The sequence below is a fragment of the Nomascus leucogenys genome, chromosome 17 (assembly GCF_006542625.1).
Source record: "Nomascus leucogenys isolate Asia chromosome 17, Asia_NLE_v1, whole genome shotgun sequence".
Lineage (NCBI taxonomy): Eukaryota > Metazoa > Chordata > Mammalia > Primates > Hylobatidae > Nomascus > Nomascus leucogenys.
The window spans coordinates 49,003,898-49,010,889 of NC_044397.1; the positions used below are offsets into that span (position 1 = coordinate 49,003,898).

Sequence of the window (6,992 nt, forward strand, 5' to 3'; positions counted from 1 at the left end):
CTCCTATAGGTAAGGCATAAAATTTTCATTGATGCTTTCAAATTTTTGTTTTTAGCTTACACTAGTTTAATTATGATGTATTTTGACATGGATTTCTTTGAGTTTATCCTGTTTGGGGTCTGCTCAGCTTCTTGAACCTGTAGGCTTGTTATCCAAATCCTGCCAAATTTGCAAGCTTTTAGTCATTATTTCTTCAGGTATGTTTTTAGCCTCACCCTCTTTCTCTTCTCTTTCCAGAACTCTGATGACATGAATATTGGATCTTTTGTTATATTCCAGCAGAACTTTGGAGCTCTGTTTACTTTTCTTTTCCAGTATGTTTTCTCTGCTATTGGGTAAATTTTATTGTTCTATCTTCCAGTTCACTGATTCTTTCCTCTGTTGTTTTCATTCTGCTGTTGAGCACATCCACTGAGTTTCTATTTTAGTTATTGTATTTTTCAGTTCTAAAATTTCCATTTGGTTTTTTATATCATCTACTTCTTTGCTGAGACTTTCATTTTTCATTGGTTTTATGTGTGTTCATAATTCCTTATTGAAGCATTTTTATCATGGCTGCTTTAAAATCACTGTCAGTTAATTCTATCATCTCTGACATCTTGGTTTTGGCATCTGTTGATTGTCTTATTCATTTTGACATTTTCCTCATTCTTGGTATGACAAGGGATTTTCAAGTGAAAGTTGGATATTTTTGTATTATGTTGTGAGACTCTGGATCTTCTGTTTTAACTTGGCTTCTCTGATACTACTACAAGAAGGGACAGGGTTGGGGGTAGATGGGCATCATCTTGTTACTGGTGGAGGTAGAAGTTATGGTTCCCACTTGGCCTCCATTGATACCCAAGTTGGGTGGAGGAGCTCCTCATTACTGCTATGTAGGGGTGGGAGGTCTAGCTTCCTACATGGTCTCCACTGGCACTGTGATATATGGGAGTGGTCTTGTTACCACTGGGCAAAGGTGAAAGCCTGGAATCTCCACTAGGCCTGCTCTGACACTGCCCCAGTAGGGAGGGAGTGGTTGTCTTGGCACTGCCAGGTCGGAGTACAAGTCCAGGCTCCTCATATACTTTTCACCGACACTGCTGCAGGGAGGGCCTTGTAACTGTGGTTGATGGGGATGAAAGTCCTGGCTCCTTGCTTGATCTTCTCTGGTACTGCCCCAGTCAAGGTGTGGTACCTGGTTACATCCTTGAGGGAGCAAAAGTTTAGGTTTTTCTCTTGACCTTTGCTGGCATGGGTGAGATTTGGGCTGCTGTTTTATTCTGTGGTGTTTACCTGGAATAGAGCTATTATTATCTAAAAGTTTTCTGTCTTTCTAGGTTGCTTAGTCCTTTCATTAGAGCAGCTTTGTTTTAGGTGTATGTCTGTTGGTGTACTGGATTGCTGGCTTCTTCAGCTCCAAGTCTAGGGATTATGAAGCAAAAAGAAAGGAACTTAACCACTGTGTTGTTGTTTCTTGGGTCCTGAGGTCCCTAGCTGGTTTGCCTTCTCTCCACTTTTCAGTCTTATGCTTGTTTTATATATAATGCCCATGGTTTTTGGTCATACCTAGCAGGAGGAATAGGGACATCTGCTCCATCATCCCAAGAGTGGCGGGCTCCTCAGTTACTTTTTAATTGGCAAATTATCTGTACATTTTCATAACATATTTTGAATATGACTTTCATTTGCTACATGACTGCTAGTTTTAATTGTTCTCCTTTACAAATTTTATGTGATTCTTGATAGTTTGATATTTAATTTTAACTATCTTGCTGTAGATATTTTTTAATGTAATCACCCCTAAACCTTTTTTTTTGCACATAACCCCAAACTGAAAATCTCTTAGAAGAAGGCCCAATTAGCACATTTTTAAAATCCTCTCTACAGAGCGTTAAATTGGTGTATACATATGGTTCAGGCATATGTACAGGGTTAAGTAATCATAAATGTTTTCTCATGGAATACTACTGCTACTAGAAAATTAACTGAACATACATGCAGTAGATGTGTCATCGATGGTTATAGCAACTCTTCATCGATGCTGTTGTGTATTAAATTATTCCCAAATGGTTGCTGAAATAACTATAGAGGTTTGAGTGAATTATTTTTGTTTTCCAGAGTGACTTGCATAGCATTAGGAAAGAAATTCTTATTACTTCTATGTTTTTTGGTGCCATGAGATGTGAGAGAATAGTGTCATGTTTGATCCTTCTGGTTACTCTGTTTGAATGACATTTGTACTGGCTGCTAATGTTAACGTGTGTGGTAGGGAAAGCCATTGTTTAACTCATAGAAATGATTTTTAATTTGGGTGGAGTATTTTAAAACTGGCATGTTTTGGAAAATGTGGGGTCTTGTTTCTATCCTCAAATTACAATATTTTACTAAATTCAAATACTTTTCTCCAACTAATTGAGTATCTGAGAGAATGGTCATTTTGAATAGGTGCATCTTTTGACAAAATTGTTAAATGACCTTTTTTTGGCAGAATCAGAAAACATTTATCTAGAATGAAAAAGAGTAGAACAAGAATTAACTGTTGGCACTTAGGCAAGTGTGTGTGTGTGTGTGTGTGTGTGTGTGTGTGTGTGTGGTTTTGAAAGTGATAAATTGTCAACAACTTGCTAGAAATGGAACAAATGGAAATGTTGATTAAAAATGGCTGATAAAACTTATCTGTAAAATACTTTATCTTTGTGCTGTACATTTGTACTGTGTTAAAGGCTAGGAAGTAATTATAATAAACTCTTATAGTCTTGCCTTGTAAAAACTGATTGTCATTTTCTCAAACTGTGACTCATAGGGTGCCCGTATAGAAATCTACCCTGGGAGTCAGTGCACCCTGAGTGACAATGAGATCCACCACTGCAAGGAAGGGATCTTCATTAAGGTGAGCATTGGCCAAAACACCCACTTTTCAATGGATAGAATGGCTTCACCTACAAATTATGCTTTAATAAATTGTTAGGTTCTATTTTCTGGTTTTGAAAAGCATAAACAGTAGACACATTTCGATAATATCAGTAGTCAGTGATTGGAATCTCTTGTGATAATGCTTTGTTACCTATAGATCTGCAGAAATGACAGAGGAAAGCTGTGTCACTAAGGGCTCAAACTGTGCTACAACATGGAACTAAGCATAGCTTTTCCCCTTTATTTTTAGAATAGTGTGAATAAAGAAGATTTTTAAAGCAGGAAATGTTGAATATGACAGTTCCTAAAGCATTTGTTTTCATTGCCACAAGACTTCTTAGATGAACACTGTGACATTCCCAAGATATCCATGGTGAATCATATAATACATAATAATGAAGGTTATGGTGCTGTCTTGGTGAAACCTACAGTCTTCTCTGACCTGCAAGAAAATGCTAAAGATGGAACTGAAGGTATGTTATATTTAGTAATTTTTAATATAAAAACCAGACATAATTTATTCCAGCATTAAATGCTGATTAAGGATCTGAGTCTTCCTCTCTTCCTTCAAAAAGGTTGTTGGGATATGCTTGGGCATGGAGAGAGAAAAGGTGGATAAAGCCATAACATTATAGAATGTGAAAGAAACTTTCAAGATCAACTAGTTCAACTGTCATTCAAAGTCTTGATGTTGTGGTTTCTGTGCAGTTCCCTTCTTATCATACTTAGCTTTCAATGAGGGTGGATGTGTGATATCAGCGGTGGCTGTGTGACAGCAATGGTGGGTGTGTGATACTATGGTGGGTGTGTGACAGCAATGGTGGCTCCTCTTGGCATTTATTAAGGCTGGAGGCAGTGACATGAATGTGCCAGGTTGAAGGTTGCATTTCCTGGAGGAGATAGTGGAGTTTACCTCTGTTTTTATTGGTAGAAGTAAATGCCTTCCTGTCACCTGTCTTTCTTGGCAGCAAAGGGGAGCTAACTCAGTGGAAATTTGTGAACTTCAAGCTATGATGTAGATCACTATTAAGTCTCGTCATAGAGAAGGATTAAGCACTGATATAGGTGAGGAAAGTTTAAAGCAGTTTATTTATTTAATCAGCTTTTTCAGGTTGAAAGAGGAGTTTAAAGGGTAGTCCTTGTCATTCTTCAAGATCCGCTCCAGTTACATCTTTGCAAGTTCTTTATTTCTTCACAGGTCTCACAAAAGTGAAATCAAGGTGTCAGCTGGGCAGGACTCATCTGAAAGCTCTGGGGGCAGAATCTGCCTCCAAATGCATTCATGTCATTCACTGGCAGAATTCATTCGTTTAGCTCATGGGTCTGAAGTCTCCATTTTCTTGCTGGCTGCTGGCTGCTGGCTGCTGGCTGTTTGCTGGGGCTGGCACTCAGCTCCTAGAGGCTGCTCTGAGGTTCTTGCCTCATGGCATCCCTATCTCAGCAACAGAGAACATCCCTCAAGGAAAATCTCTCATGCCCTGAATTTCTCTGACTTCCTTTCTGCAACCAGCTGGAGAAAACTGATGAGCAATCTTAATTACATTGTAAAATTACAATGCAAAATTCTTCTGCCATTTAATAGCCATGAAAGTAATACCGGGGGTGGGGATCATGGGGCCTATCCAGGATTAGCTGCTAGATTGGGACTTCATTTAGAAAAGTGGCACTATCTTATCAGTCTGTGCATCCTACCTCCTGACACAGTGCTTAGCAGATAGTAACTATCCAGGAAATGTCTGTTGAGTAAAAGTGATTCTGGGATTAAAAGGGTAAAGGAAGAGTTCAAAGTTGGTGATCCTGCATGAGGGTCAGGGAACCTTGGCATAGAAAGCAAGGCAGCTGCTCGTTGAGAATCTTATGGCAAACAATTTGTAAAATCCAGTTAGAGGACAGCAGAAATCCTTTGCCAAAAAAAAAAAAAACTTGAAAGCTGTAACAGACTGTGTAGAAATATATGTTTTAGTTGGGTTAGCTTGTATATTTAACTTTGTTATTATTTGTTTGTTTCTCCAGAAAATAAAGCACTTAAAATTCAGACAGGTGGAGAGCCAGATGTGGCTGAAAGAGTGGATCTAGAAGAGCTGATTCAGTGTGCAACTGGTAAAATGGAGCTTTATGCAAGAACTGACCCTTCTGAGCAAGTCGAGGGAAAATTGTAAATGAACTAATTGCTGCCTCCACATAAAAAGGCCAGATGAAGAAAAGGTTGAGTGAACTGGGGTCACGCAAGCTGATGACAACTTAATGTCACAGGAGATGTTTGTTGGGATTGTGGGGAACCAGTTCAAGTGGAATGGGAAAGGTAGTTTTGGCACATTTCTTTTTTGACGACAGGGATGTAAGTAGATAGCAAAATACTAGATTTTGCACATGCTGCCCTAAGAATCACTGCTGCCATTGTAGTTTGCTGTAATGCCTGTATTTTATATTTGATTATTTGGGCTTGAGTGAAAGGTAGATTTATTTCCATTTGCAGATGTTGCACATAAAACACTCCCCTTTATAAGAAAGATCATAAACACATATAAAATAGAAAATATTTGGGGATTGCTTATCTGAAAGTCTTGCTTTCTTATACACATGGTTCTCTCATATTAAGCCTGGTAGTAACTTTTTAGTGTAATTACCTTTAGCACTTCAAAGACGAGGAAGAAAGGAAGGGAATGCAAAACTAGTGCATAAAAATGCAATAGGTGTCATACGTACAGCGTTCTTCTTAGAGTTGCCTTTTCATCCCAAAGACAGTGAGTCTGATTTCCATGCTGTATTGGCATAATACTTGTCTTAAAATAAAAGCTTTTATGATTGGGAATTTATCTGCCTAATCAGACTTATTATTGAGACTGTCAATGGGATGGATTTTTCTGTTGAGCTATGCAGTCATCAAAACAGCGATAGACAGCATAGGAGGTTTGAAGCAGAAATGAAATGTGTTATTCAGAGTCAATATGGTAAATAGAGTATTTTCACTGTTGCTGAATGTGAATGATTAGAAACAAGGTATTTTTCAGGCCAGGCGGTGGCTCACACTTGTAATCGCAGCACTTTGGGATGCTGAGGCAGGAGGATCACTTGAGCCCAGGAGTTTGAGACTAGCTTGGGCAACATAGTGAGACCCTGTCTCTACTAAAAATAAATTTAAAAAAAAAATAGCTGGGTGTGGTGGTGCATGCATGTAGTTCCAGCTACTCAGGAGGCTGAGGCTGGAGGATCCTTGAGCCCAGGAGGTTGAGGCTGCAGTGAGGTGTGATTGCACCACCACATTCCAGCCTGGGCAACAGAGCGAGACCCTGTCTCAAAAAAAAAAAGTATTTATCTCTTACCATTACAGTATTCTGATTATAATACTGACACAGTCAAAATGATTAACTGTACAACCTGTATCTGCTGTGTGTTCTTGGTATCATATTGTAAAACAAGCTTTTAAAAATATTTGTATTTCAAAAACTCTATGTGACATTAATATGCCTAATTATTAAGATTATAGTGATGAAATAACAAAATTGAATCCTGTCATATCTTTTCAAACCCACTGTGGGCCATAGTGTCGGTGTAGCATATGTGATCCATTGAAGAACACATGGTATTTTGGTATCTGTTTTTATGCTTCAGAAAGAATACTATATTTTTTTCCCATGAAGTGTGGTTATGATTGTTTCTTAAATTTGAGTGAAAAATAATTCTTATTTTTTGGATGCTACTAAATGTAGGATTTGTGTTAGATTTATTATTTGATCATTGAAAGGTATTTTTACTTTTTAAAAATCGCAAAGAGGTTTAAAAAGTAATGTTCATTTCTGCATCAGTTTCAGGCAAATGTTGATATTAAAACCTTCTATTCTTTTTTAAAATTTTTGCCTCTAGATGTGATGCCTTAAGATAAATACCACTTATTCAACCTAAAAAAAATCACTTTTTTTTTTTTTTTTGAGATGGAGTCTTGCTCTGTCACCCAGGCTGGAGTGCAGTGGTGCTATCTCAGCTCACTGCAACCTCTGCCTCCTGAGTTCAAGCAATTTTCCTGCCTCAGCCTCCCGAGTAGCTGGGATTACAGGTTCATTCCACCATGCTCAGCTAATTATTTTTGTATTTATTTT

At 38.1% G+C, this 6,992-nt stretch overlaps 1 pseudogene; it reads left to right on the forward strand.

Annotated features, from left to right (window-relative positions):
• Positions 1 to 248: 248 nt before the first annotated feature.
• On the forward strand, positions 249 to 5,982 carry LOC100597528 (annotated as a pseudogene).
• The last annotated feature ends 1,010 nt before the right edge of the window (positions 5,983 to 6,992 follow it).